The sequence below is a fragment of the Euleptes europaea genome, chromosome 4 (genome assembly GCF_029931775.1).
Source record: "Euleptes europaea isolate rEulEur1 chromosome 4, rEulEur1.hap1, whole genome shotgun sequence".
Classification (NCBI taxonomy): domain Eukaryota; kingdom Metazoa; phylum Chordata; class Lepidosauria; order Squamata; family Sphaerodactylidae; genus Euleptes; species Euleptes europaea.
This window is the reverse complement of record NC_079315.1, coordinates 28,687,693-28,702,408: the sequence shown is the minus strand read 5'-3', so window position 1 is coordinate 28,702,408 and position 14,716 is coordinate 28,687,693.

Genomic DNA, 14,716 nt, shown 5'->3' with positions numbered 1-14,716 from the left:
GTAATTTTTTAAAAATAATGTAAATTATATAAGCATCTTTTCCTATATAGAAATGGAACTGATGAAGAATACAGAAACGATCGTCTTCCTAGCAACTTCTATATGAAGAATTCCTTGATGCTTGGCTCTTAAACTAGCATTTTGTACCTTGGACTTTGAAAGAGTTTTGTATTATATTGTGTGTTTGTTATATGTTAATTTGTACACTTGATACACTTTGATACACTTTGTAACACGTGTGTTGTCCGTTATATCTCAGTAATTCCAGCAATTCCTGCACTTTTCTTCCTTACCTGTGATATCAGTGCAGTGGTGTTTATTTTGGTTGCTTAACCTCCAGATACTAGCTGGAGATCTCCTGCTATTACAACTGATCTCCAGCCGATAGAGATCAGTCCACCTGGAGAAAATGGCCACTTTGGCAATTTGACTTTATGGCAATGAAGTCCCTCCCTTCCCCAAATCCTGCCCTCCTCAGGCTCCGCCCCCAAAATCTTCTGCCGCTGGCATGGAGGGAACTGGCAACCCTAGCTCTGACTTCACTTCCAGGTCTTTACCCAGAAGTGATATCACATATTCTAGGAATTGCCCCAATCTCTATGGTAACACCATAGAGATTAAGTCAGTTCCCAGAGCATTGTGGAGCAGGCTCTAATGTAACTTCTGGAAGTAACATCAAATTATCAGTGATGTTGGTTCCCCCCCCCCATTTTTCTTCCTCCATTCACTAGATTGAGGGTGGGTAACAGGGGTGGGAGTTCCCTTGCCCATGGTGGGCATCTGGCAAGTATTATCACTCTGCGTCAGCTCAAGCTTGATTTTTTTTCCATTGGAGACGATTCACTCATTTGATTACAATTCATAAAGTATTGCAAGATTCAGTGTACAAATGTGAGCCAATCCACTGCAGTAAGCTTTTGTCCCTCCCATTCCAATTTTCTAAACAGCACCATGTGGCTGCAAACTGAAAAGTAAGAAAGAACAACATAAACTTTGTCTTTCAGACAAGGGTTGTGTTTAGGAATGTGCTCAGACATGTATAGGCAAGCTATGCCTTGTACTGTAGGGAAACTGGAAAAACCACCAGTGGTAGCAGCCAGCTTGAGCAGGAGTGAAACTCCTTCTCAAATATCACAGCACAGGATTCAGGAAGGCTTTGGAACATGCCTTTAGCATCTCTCCATCAAGATTAAAAAGATGTCAGTTTTTTTTTCTTATCAGTTTGCCTAGCTAATCTTTCCTGCCGAGAATGTTCCAAAGTTCCATGCACATGATAGTTTAAAAATGAACTTTTGATTCACATTCCTACGTTATGAATGAGCTGGCAGTTTATGTCTATTTGTTTTGGAATATACATTCCCCTTCAATCTAATTAAGATGGCAATCCTATTCTGGGAGTGAACCCCGTTGAATACAGTGGGACTAACCTTTGAATTAAACACTTCATTCTCTCAACCTCCTATATTTTATAATGTTTCTACTGGTTTCTAGGCTAGTGATTTTGAAATCTTTCTATTTTTTTCACACGGACAGAGGAGTTTTTTTGGGGGGGGAGTAGCCCTTCACAGTGTGCCCCATGTTCATGCAGGTAATCTGACCAATTCCTTGCATTGAACAACGAACGTCCTCTAGAGCACATCCAGCAATTCCCTGAGGGTGAATATTGGATAGTGTGATCAGTAGTGCTGGGCCTGCTATCTTTCAGGGAAGATTGACTTGCTGTACTGCTCTTATTTCAGAAGTCCTGGTAAGCTTCCAAGAGACCCTGGGTTTTCCTGGCACACAGTTTGGAAGCCCGCGGGTTTGTCATTCACAGCTCTTCCTTGCTCTTTTCACAAGTTCCTTTTTAGCGGAATCCTTTCAGTTGCTTGATTTGGTCGCGTCTAAGTTAAACCCCAAAATGAACATAGTTTGCGAAATGAGTACACTTGCAATGTTATTCTTGTCTGCTGATTAATAAAACAAACATTATTCATGTGCCTGGAGTGAGAATGTTTCCAGCAAAGGCAGTGCTGTTACCACCTGCTCTTCCCTGCTCCTCTAGGCCTTGGAAGTTTAAAGAAAAACTTCCTCTTGGAAGGAAGTGCCTTGGGAGAGGCTGCTGCAACTGAGGGCACAGTTCTTACCGCCTGCTCTCACCGTAACCACCTTGTCCCCTAGTCTGTTGATGGCAGACAGAGTTGTTGTTACTTGGGACTAAACTATTTGTGGTACTTGATGGTTTCCTGTTGTTTGTGACTATGGGCGAAAACGCATGGTCGCTTTAGCCTCCTTTATTCCCTGTTTCAGCGAGGATTCAGCCAGGATTGAACGCATGCGTTTCGCCGAACGTGTGTTCGATCTAGCTGAATCCTCGCTGAAACAGGGAATAAAGGAGGCTAAAGCGACCATGCGTTTTCGCCCTTTGTGAGCCGTGTGGAGTATACACTGAGCAGAGAAAAGAGAGTTAAGAGTACCCAAATAAATAAATTACAAAATAAAGAAATGAATTACACCTACTACTTAACAAAAGAATTTATCTTTTAAGTTTTATCTTTTTTCTTCTTCACACATTTATAATTTGTTAATTTAACCACGCAGGCATAACTTTATGCCTTACATATCCATTCCATATCAAATGAGAAACAGTGTCCACTTTTTCTAAAGATGGAAGGATCACATCTAAATGTGACTTGTTATTGCTGGCATGCTGTTTTAAAGCTGGAAATGCGAGATGATTGCAGGAGTGAAATGATCTACCTTCCTTTCCTCCCTTTAAAAGTGTGTTGGATTTCTAGTAACTTGAGCAAGAATTTTTGGGGTCCCTTTCAAACCGGCCCTGAGAAGTTCCCTTCTACTACCTGTTTCACGCAGCTGTTTTGGTGTGTGTGGAGGGATATCATGGTAAATAGTCCACGTTTACACTGGTTAGATCCTAGCTAAAGGGTAGGCAGCGTTAGTGTAGGCTAGGTATTTTCCAACCAGTTAGACTGGCAAGCAGACTGAGAAATCTGTGGGTGGGAGGAACTGAACAAATCAGACATTGGGCTTGGGGAGGGAACTTTCCCAGTGTTAAGAATCATCGTTTGAACCCTCATGCTGGCCCATGTAGGGGCATGATGTTGATCAACAACATCTCTTTGCACATTCTTGATATGCAGGCAAAGAAAAGTGGGTTGTGGTGATGGTACTGATCCAGACTTTGAGGCAGGCTGGGTGTGTCCATGGTGAAGGCATGGGTGATGATTAGGGTTGCCACCCTCCAGGTGGTAGCTTGAGATCTCCTGCTATTACAACTAATCTCTAGGCAACAGATATCAGTTTGAGAAAATGGAGAAAATGGCCACTTTGGACGGTTGGCGCTATGGTATTATACCCCACTGAAGCCTCTCCCCGAACCCCACCCTCCTCAGGCTCCATCTCCAAAATCTCCAGGTATTTTCCAACCTGGAGCTGGCAACCCTAGCGATGCTGCTCAGAACACCCACACTAATTGATTTAAATCTGAATTTAAATCTAAATTTAAAATATTGGCTTTAAATAATTAATAAGCCCTAGGCTTAACCCAAAACATTATCTGACATCTTCATTGGAAGGGTGTGGTAGTAAATCCCTCTACATGCAGGGCTCTGGAGAGGTGGCCTATAAATTCCCTAAACAACCAGTCTTGGTTATCAGCCCAGTTGCTTACCCAGCAAGAACGCTGGTGGTGGAAGGCACTGGGGCTTTTCCATGTTCCTCTCCATGCCCACAGCACCTTCTGGCCTGTGGAAATATCATTCCCTGGGCCACAGAACCCACACAGAGGAACACTTGTGAATGTCAGGGAGCTGGAATGATAGGGTTGCCAACCTCCAGGTACTAGCTGGAGATCTCCTGGTATTACAACTGATCTCCAGCCGATGGAGAACATGGCTGCTTTGGCAAATGGACTCTATGACATTGAAGTCCCTCCCCTCCCCAAACCTCGCCCTTCTCAAGCTCCACCCCAAAAACCTCCTATTGGTGGCAAAGAAGGACCTGACAACCCTACTGGAATGAGGAAGGACACAGAATCACACCCTCCCCTCAGCAGAGGTGTGCTTGCAGGAGAGGGAAGGGAGGAGGAGCAATTTCACTCCCTTGTCACTCCAATATCTCTGCCAGTGCAGCTATTCCTCCAAATAGTTCCTGATTCTCTGGTAAGGATATTTGGGGGGGCTGGACGGAGCTGCAGGAATGGGGAACTCCCTGATTCATGCACAGATGATTGGATACAGGCCATTATGTTTTATTATTAGGAAAACAAAAACCTCCTCTCCTTTTATCATCCTTCATAACTAATGAATAGGTACTTAGTCTTTTACTTTTATAAACACATTTCTTACTCTCCATCACCATTTTATGCTCTGAGCATTCTTAAAGTTAATAGGCAAAAATTGTAATAAAATTTTTAGTGTGGTCATGAATTATATTTTCTGAAATTCTTCCAAGGAAGGATAGGTTCAATTTATTCCATGCTTCTGTCAATAAGAAATGAGTTCCAACAGCACAATCAGATTCAGATTCATTTATTAATGGCAAATGCCATTAAAATATTTGTATCGGCTGCAGAATTGTGCAGAATAGCACAATCCTAAATTCTGTTTAGAATTGCACTGTCAATATATTTATTGTGAGTATTGGGGGCTGGTATCTGATATCCAGCGACTTAGTAATACGCTGTTATAAACCTGTCCAGGGTGTTTAGCGATTATTTGGGCTTTTCCGCATGAGGTTTTTCATCTGTTCCGGCCCCATAGTGCTTCAGTCTATCCCCTGATTTCTGCACCCATTTTTGTGTCTTTAGTTTTCACAAAAAAGGGGAAAGGGGGGGAAAGGAGGGGGAGTCAACCTGAACTAAACTAAGAACCTTAAAGTTGAGCTAAAATTTATTATAATATTTAGTATACAGCATATGCTTTATCATTGGTTGATGGTATACACATCCGTGTGTGTGTAAAGTGCCGTCAAGTCGCAGCCGACTTATGGCGACCCCTTTTTGGGGTTTTCATGGCAAGAGACTAACAGGGGTGGTTTGCCAGTGCCTTCCTCTGCACAGCAACCCTGGACTTCCTTGGTGGTCTCCCATCCAAATACTAACAAGGGCTGACCCTGCTTAGCTTCTGAGGAGATCAGGCTAGCCTGGGCCATCCAGGTCAGGGCATACACATCCGTACAACATTAGAAATACATTACAAGACTTCTGTGTGAGCCAATTCCAACGGTGAAATATGCATGGTATACAACAATTAGTGACAACGGGCCTCACAATATTGCTTTATAGCACACCTTTTATATGTATTTCTTGCTGTGTCTTTATAATCTTTGTATTGTATATATGACCACTGAAAAAGTCCATACAGGCCGAAATGAGTCTGGTTAATTACTGGTCATTAACATTGGTTTTTATCATCAACAATGTTGGAAAATTAGTAACTATACATATCTATTCTTTTTAAGGAATAGGCTTTAAACAAGGCCATATGTTTTTATTTCTGTGTACAGTGTACAATAAAAATATATTATATATTATATAATATAAATATTATAATTTTCTTATAATTTTTAGCTCAACTTTAAGGTCTTTCTGAGACTATCGTAGTTTGGTCACATTATGAGAAGGCAAGAGTCACTAGAAAAGACAGTCATGCTAGGAAAAGTTGAGGGCAGCAGGACAAGAGGAAGACTCAAGAGATGGGTTGACTCTATAAAGGAAGCCACAGGCCTCAATTTGCAAGACCTGAGCAAGGCTGGCAAAATTAGGACATTTTGGAGGACATTGATTCATAGGGTCGCCATGAGTCGGAAGCGACTTGACGGCACTTAACACACACACACAAGGTCTTTAGTTTTCACTTTTCGTCCCCCCCCCCCCGAGTTTTCCCCGGCTCTTTTGAAACCACTTTTATCTTTTTTTCTGGAAGCTGATTTTGAGTCAGGTTTTTCCTCATCTGTGTCAGTTTTTCCATGATTGGACTGTGGTGATCAAACCATTCCCTCTTCTCCGCCCCCCATCCTGAAGATTTCTCTCTCTCTCTCTCTCTCTTACTTTTTTTTTAAAAGGCACTAAAATATTGGTATATTGCTGGGGCTTTGTAACAATAGGCGAGGCAGTTTCCTCTGAATTCCCAGCTTTCATTTTTAAAAAAGGAAGTCTCTTATCTCCTTACTTCACAGAGATATAAGGGGAAAGGGATATCTTTGTGAGGGAAGAAGCTATAGCTAGGGTTGCCAGATCCCTCTTCGCCACCAGCAGGAGGTTTTTGGGGTGGAGCCTGAGGAGGGCGGGGTTTGGAGAGGGAAGGAGCTTCAATGCCATAGTGTCCAATTGCCAAAGCGGCCATTTTCTCCAGGTGAACTGATCTCTATTGGCTGGAGATCAGTTGTAATAGCGGGAGATCTCCAGCTACTACCTGGAGGTTGGCAACCCTAGCTAGAGCCTTACTTTTTTTTTAATGAATGCTTGCAGTCGAGAATGGAGATGCTACAGAAAGGGAATCCCTCTAGAAAGTCCCATTTCAATATGGCACTCCAACCATCTCTATTTGCAGGGGGCAAATGCAGTAGTTTATTCTCAGAGCAGCCTTGAGGGTGTGTTGTATGAAAAGGTAGATTGTTTCCAAGAAATAGACTTTCCTACACCTGTCCATGCTAAGTCTCTATAATTACTTATAATTGGAGAGATGTTGAGGCCCAAGCCCACACTGCAATTTCCTACAGGGGAAACTCCCTTCTCTCTCCGGGCTTCCCATGAGGCAGCACAAGGTGGAGCCAATGGCTTAGGCTGCAATTCTAAGAACATATTCCTGGGAGTAAGCCCCATTGAATGAAATGGGACTTCCAAGCAGATCTTCCCAGGATTCCTCTCTCAGCCTGCCTCTTGGCTTGAGTGACCTTGGAGCACCCCAAATAGGATCACCAGAGGAGTCTGTCCCCTCCTTTTCCTTCCCCACCTGTGTGCCTTTTTTTTCTCCTTTGCTCTCTGTAGATGTGATAGGCTCAGTGTGAAATAATTAAATATGTTTGTTTTATGACACTGCAGCCTTCACCCAGAATTTACTTAGGAATGTGATCAGTTAATGGTTTCTTATCCTTCCTTCCCATCTCTCAAGCACACCTGCTCTTTAATGATGTTAGCTGCTCTGAGCCCGGCCTTGGGCTGGGATAGAGGGCGGGATATAAGCCTAAAAATAAATAAATAGATAAGTATTTATCTAGTACCTTTTTAATCCCACCCTTCCTCTTTAATGATGTTGCCAGAAACCTGTTTTGTTTTTCTGGTTCTTGCTTTCTTTCCCTCTAACCACTTGCTCTCAGGTAGGAACGAGATCCTTAACAATGAACCAGAAATTCTCTTTTGTCTGCTAAGTGTTTTATGCAACAAAACAATGCTTTCCATTGTGGGACTTCTTCTCTATTGGGAACCTCCACTACTTCCCCATTCTGGCAAATGAAATTTTTTCTCAGTCTTGTAGGTATAAAGTTGTGCAGGATCTTCTGTGCATAGGGTTGTCAGCTTTGGGTTGGGAAATACCTGGATATTTTTGGGGTGGAGCTTGAGGAGGGCAAGGTTTGGGGAGGGACTTCGATGCCATAGAGTCCAATTGCCAAAGCAGCTATTTTCTCCAGGGGAACTGATCTCTATTGGCTGGAGATCAGTTGTAATAGCAGGAGATCTCCAGGTAGTACCTGGAGGTTGGCAACCCTAGGGGTACATGAATTTAAGGAAGCTTTATGCAAGACCCTATGGATTTGCTGCACTTTGGTAGGACTGCCAAAACCTGGAGAATTAACTCTTTGTGACTATAGTTCGGAACAATCCTCAAATCTCAGGTATGTGTTTATATGTTAGAGGAAGTCCCCTTTCTGCCTCTCCTGGGTGTTATGTAATTGAGCAAATTAGATGGCTGGGTGGGAATTTTGCCAGGAAAAAAAACCCTCTCCAGGTTAAAACCTAATTTTTCAACATTTGTGCACACAGATAGGCAAATGAGAGGAACTGGGGAAGGGAAACAAATTAGAAACAAAATAAAAGTACAATTTCCATGGATTCTTTATCTTGTGATGTGGGCTACATATTCCAAGTAAGGAACCCACCAGTTTGGCTTGTGTTCTATTTGCTGGTTATAAGCAGGGAGCCAGTTTTTTGAAGTGCTGTTCGGCTGTCCAGGAGCAATTTGACCCTGTTCATCAGGTTAATTTTTGGACGTTTGTACAGTGCAGTACAATTAGTACTATTTCAAGCTTATGTATTCTCACATAGGCCAATAACTCCCCCCCTCTCCCAGAGCCCTGTCGTTTCTGCATGCTGCTCAATTGCATAAATACAAAGTGAACACTGTGTGTGCCAGAGGACAAGGCCCTGACATGGGCCATCTACTACAGAGGGGGGGGGGTGGTTCTCTGAGTCCCCCTGAAATGTACTTATCAGGCTATTGTGGCAACCATCTAGGTGTCAAATCCTGGAGGCTTACATGTAGGGTTGCCAGCTCTGGGTTGGGAAATACCTGGAGATTTTTGGGGCAGAGCCTGAGGAGAGTGGGGTTTGGGGGCGGTAGGACTTCAATGCCATAGAATCCAATTGCCAAAGCTGCCATTTTCTCCCAGTGAACTGATCTCTATTGGCTGGAGATCAGTTGTAATAGCAGGAGATCTCCAACTAGTACCTGGGGGTTGGCAACCTTACTTACATAACTAGCCCCTGCTTATGAAATGAAATTTTGGTCAGTGAAGACCCTTCCACCATGGTATAGTGGTTAAGAGTGGTGGTTTGGAGCGGAGGACTCTGATTTGGAGAACCGGGTTTGATTCCCCACTCCTCCACATGAGTGGCGGAGGCTAATCTGGTGAACTGAATTAGTTTCCCCACTCCTACACATGAAGCCAGCTGGGTGACCTTGGGCTAGTCACACTCTCTCAGCCACACCTACCTCACAGGGTGTCTGTTGTGGGGAGATGAAGGTAAGGTGATTGTAAGCTGGTTTGATTCTCCTGCAAGTGGTAGAGAAAGTCAAAATATAAAAACCAACTTTTCTTCTTCTTGCAGCATTGGGCTGTCTTATGGCTGAAGATCAAAGGAGTGTTTCACTCATTACAGTGGGAACCAGGGTGGGTGAGAAATTTTTAGCATAAATCTGAATTCTTACCTCCAACAATAAGGGATGTTGGGGATACGCTACCACCATCTACGGGACAGAAGAGGAAGTAGAAGGTAAAGCAATTTCCTTTGGTCACAAACTGAGGGTTGAGTTGCCCAAACTCCAGGTGGGGCCCAGAGATCTCATAGAATTACAACTGATCTCCAGACTACAGAGATCAGTTCCCCTGGATGAAATGGCAGTGTCTAAGGGTGGACTCTGTGGCATTATACCCTGCTGAGGTTCTTCCCTTCCCCAAACCTCATCCTCCCAGGCTCCACCCTAGAATCTCCAGGAATTTCCTGGTCCAGAACCCTAACGGGGTGAAATGGCAAGTAGGGCTGTTGAAAAAAAAATTCAGGAAAGTTTGGCTTCGGCAAAATTCGGCCCTTTTAAATTCGGGCCGTGCCAAAGTCCGAACTCCCCCGCTTCGGATCCCCGAAATTTGGGCGAGATCCGGACTTTGGGGGGAAATTCAGCCCCCCCTGCGGGCCTTCACGGGCTTCCAGGAAGGCGCGCGGGGGGTTCTTTAAGCAGATCTGCGCCTTCCAGCTGGAAGGCGCAGATCTGTTTAAAGGGCCCCCCGCAAACCTTCCTGGAAGCCCCGTGAAGGCGTGGGGGGGCAGAGGGGTATAAAGACCCCCCACCCCTCTTCCCGGGAGTCCCGGGAAGGCGGCCGGTGGGTTGTCAAGCCCCTCTGCGCTGTCTGCGCAGGCAGCGCAGAGGGGTTTAAAGGCCCCCTCCTCTTCCTGGGAGTCCCGGGAAGGCGGGCGGTGGGTAGTCAAGCCCCTCTGCACTGTCTGCGCAGGAAGCACAGAGGGGTTTAAAGACCCCCCTTCTCTTCCCTGGAGTCCCGGGAAGGCGGGCGGTGGGTCTTTAAACCCCTCTGCGCTGCCTGCACAGACAGCTCAGAGGGGCTTGACAACCCACCGCCCGCCTTCCCGCAGATCTGTTCCTCCCCCTCGCGCGCCTTCAGGGGGCTTCCCTGAAGGCACATGCGGGGGGCCTTTAAACAGATCTGCGCCTCCTGGCTGGGAGGCGCAGATCTCTTCCACGCCCCCCTGCGCCCTTCAGGGGGCTTCGCTGAAGGAGTGCGGGGGGCCCTTTAAACAGATCTGCGCCTGAAAGCAGGCAGCGCAGAGGGGTTTAAAGACCCCCCGCCCCTCTTCCCGGGACTCCCGGGAAGGTGGGCGGTGGGTTGTCAAGCCCCTCTGCGCTGTCTGCGCAGACAGCGCAGAGGGGTTTAAAGACTGAATTACTCTATCAAATACACAGTTACTGGATTTAGAAGGTTTCAATAATATAAGTGGATGGCACGGTTATTTATGGTATGACAAAATAAAGATACAAGCATCATTCCGGAACCATATAGTGAGATCCTCTTTATTCAGAATATGGTCCAAATATAAATATAGTTTGGAGACCAAAACTCCAATGTGGATATCATCACAGGAAATGTTAACATTATGTATGCTTAGACAAGACTGATTTGTCACCTATCAAGATATATTGAAATGGGATGGTAAGAAATGCACTTTAAAGGAGTATCAGGAGTTGCAAGAGACTTTGAACTGGTTTCAATTCCAACAAGTTACATCAGTATTTTGAAAACAGGTTTTTCTAAAGATAAATCACTCTTTCATAAACTCTTGCTGGATAATAACGAACAGCTGATCTCTAAGATGTATAAACTCTTACTAGAAATTTACTGTGAGCAAGAACTAATTAAACCAACTATGATCAACTGGGCACAAACGCTAGGCCATGATATCCCATTGAATAAGTGGGAAAGATTATGGACTCGAGATCTAAAAGGTATTTATGCCCAATTGTTGAGGGATAATATCTATAAAATGATGTATAGGTGGTATTTAACTCCTAAAAAGATGGCGAGGATCTACAATACGATGTCTCCTAAGTGTTGGAAATGTAATACAGAGATTGGTTCATTTTATCATATGTGGTGGACTTGTGATAAAGCTAAAGAATTTTGGGACATGATAGACTATGAAATCAGATTGATATTACAGAAGAATATACCTAAATCACCAGAGTTGATGTTACTTAGTATAATACCAGACACTATTTTAACTCAAAGAATTTTTTTTATTTATGCAACCACAGCTGCAAGATTGCTGTAAGCAGCTAAATGGAAAACGACGGACATTCCAGAAAAAAGAGACTGGATACTGAACATGCTAGAATTAGTGGAAATGGCAAAATTAACTGCATTGATAAACCAAAGAGACGAGAACAGTTTATGGGAGAATGGGAGGTATGGAGAATTTATTGTGAACATGAATTACATTTAGGGAAATTAGAAGGTTACACACTGAATTGACCCATTAGGTATTCTCTGATGACTAGCTATTAGATTTTTGTTTAATATTAGGGTCAATACTATAAACGTAAGAAATACATCAATCTATTTTGAAGCAGAGGGAGGTGATGGGGAAGTCACTGTTTAATTCATTACTATGTATTTTTAACAACATTACAGATATATTCTTTTATGATTGTTATGATTGTTCCCATACATAGTAATAGGGAATACGATGGCATGAATTAATCTAGTCTTGGTGGCCAGTGACACATCCTTACACTTCAAAATATTTTCTAGCTCCTTCAGGGCTGCCCTTCCCAGTCTCAATCTCCTTCTGATTTCTTGGCTGCAGTCTCCCTTTTGGTTGATGGTGGAGCCAAGGAATAGAAAGTCTTGAACAATTTCAATTTCCTCATTGTCAACCTTAAAGTCGTGTAATTCTCCTGTAGTCATTACTTTTGTTTTCTTGATGTTCAGCTGTAGTCCTGCTTTGGCACTTTCTCTTTTAACTTTTAGCAGTAGTCGTTTCAAATCTTCACTATTTTCTGCCAATAATGAAGTGTCATCAGCATATCTCAAATTATTAATGTTCCTCCCTCCAATTTTCACCCCACCTTCATCTAAATCTAATCCTGCTTTCCTAATTATATGTTCTGCATATAGATTGAAGAGATAGGGAGATAAAATACATCCTTGTCTGACACCTTTGCCAATTGGAAATCATTCCGTTTCTCCATATTTTCCTACATTTTCTGCTCCCTCCCCGTTGACAGCGATCACTCTCCATCCCCAATTGCTTATTAAAAGTGTAAGAAACTGCTGGTGCTTGCTGTATTAGATGCCAGTCCAGTGGAATGCCAAAACGTTGCATAAGAGAAACTGTGTTGTCTTTCCTGCCCACTGAGCCACTTGGGAAATAAAGCTTATTCAGAACTTCATGCAAGCTTGTTAAGTGCAGCATGATTCTATCACCCTGTGAAGAGAGGATGATACACACAGCAGTGAAACAGGTGACTGAAAACCACCTGCCCTCAGGCGCTTCTTAATTTGTGTGGGTGTATGTTTTATTGGCAAGGAGGCTCGGAGTGCTGGAGGTGTCATGGAGTCTTTGGGAAACATCTAATTAAATCCTAAAGCTGACTGAAAAGAACGTTGAAAGCATCTCTCAGTGTTACTTCCTAGAGGCAGCTAAATAAATTTCCCAAGGCAGTCACTCAAAATTAATGGGCATTTCAACGAGAAACCAACACTACAACCTTATTCAAACCAGCCGGGCTCTCTCACTGTCACTTATGCTAATAAAGGGATACTCATACAATCTTAGAGCTCCATCAGGTTGGGAACCCAATCCGCCTATATTACACATCCACAAGAATGACTGTGTACTTCAGAACGACTGGCTTCTCTATGTTCTACTAGTATAATGTCTTAAAATTAGATTAATCACAAAATCAAGACTGTTTGAAATGTGGCACAGGTATGCCTACACAGAAGCATAATTTAGCCAAATCTCAGATGAAAAATTACTGAGCATGGATATATCCAGATGTACCATAGCTGAAAATATACCCGAAATTAGCCATTTTGGCTTGGCTGAGGTGTAGTGGTTAATGGGTCAGACTAGGATCTAGGAAACCCAGGTTCAAATCCCCACTCCCGCCATGGAAGCTTGCTGGGTGACCTTGGGCCAGTCACACACACTCAGCCCTGACTCTGGCTAGTATTTGGATGGGAGATCTCCAAGGAATATCAGAGTCATGACAGGCAATGGCAAACCACCTCCAAACATCTCTTGCCTTGAAAACTCTACAGGGTCGCCATTAGTCAGCTGTGACTTGACAGAGGAAAAAAGGTATATCCAAAACAAAACAGACAAAAAACAATCCCAGAATTCCAAAAGTAATAAAAATATTCCAGAATGTTGGGATTGTTTAGGGTTTTAGGGAAGGAAAAGGATGGGCAGGTCTCCCCCCTCCCATCATATGCCCTTTAATGGCCTCTGGACTGGTGCATAGGCTCCAGGATGCCAAACATGGGAGGCCAGGGCTTTGTGAGCCTTCCAAAACCTTACAAGTGTGGGAAGGCTGATTTGTTCTTTTTGCCATGCAATGATGCAACAGTGTGAGGGTGCAATAGTCTCATGGCATAACAATGTGGTACATAGAAATCAAAAACCAAACAATTTTCTAGCTACCGACCAGTGACAGCATGGATCAGAGTCTGCAATGCTGGATCTTCTATGAGGTTGTTCATTACTATGGTCATTTATGCATGGGAGTTTTATCTGAGGTGTGTTGCTCGCTGGGCTTTCCTGTTGGGAATCTATGCACCAGCAGTCTCTACGCTCAAATCAAGTCCCCTCCCCTTTAAATGCTGCTTTGCAATTGGCTTACTTTGTAGTGCTTACTGTGAGAAAAAATCCCCCCCAAAACCCAATTGCTGCATAAAAAAGTATTTTTAGAACAAAAACCAAAAACAGAGCAATCTAAAAGGGGGAGGGAGAAATCCAAGCCTCAGTTTTAAAAAGCTTCTGTTCAGAAAGAGCTCCGAGGAAGCAGGAAGCATTTCAGTCCCCGTCTCTTTACATGAAGCTTTGTAATTGGCTGTGAGAGAAACCAAGCTTGCACATCCTGTGCTTTGCCTTATGCATGGGGATTTCACTTGGGCTGAGCTCAGGGGAGAGGGAAGAATTGGGTTGACAGAGGAACGGAAAGTCCCAGGATTTGTGAAGGCTAGCAGTGAGGTCATCAAAAATGGACGGAAAACTCATGAATAACTCCAAGAAACAACCAAGACAGAATGGGGACAAACGTGAGTGAAAGTACCCATGCATAAACGACCTCTGTTGCAAATTTTATTTATTGCCACTGGACAATAAAATAAGTGTCTATGAATATGATTATCTGAAGTCTTTTCTGCTATCACAGTTGGGGGAGCTGCCCTGGAAATTCATCATCATATTTCTGTAACTTGATCATCGTTCGATCCATTCTAAACAAATTTACTAAAAAAAGTTGTAAGAGGCTTATGATCTGTTTCCACAGCATGTGTCTGTCCATAAATGTATTGACTCTGATCTGGAGAACCGGGTTTGATTCCCCACTCCTCTACATGAGCGGCGGAGGCTAATCTGGTGAACAGGGTTGGTTTCCCCACTCCTACTCATGAAGCCAGCTGGGTGACCTTGGGCTAGTCACATTCTCTCAGCCTCACCTACCTCACAGGGTGTCTGTTGGGGGGAGGGAAAGGGAAGGTG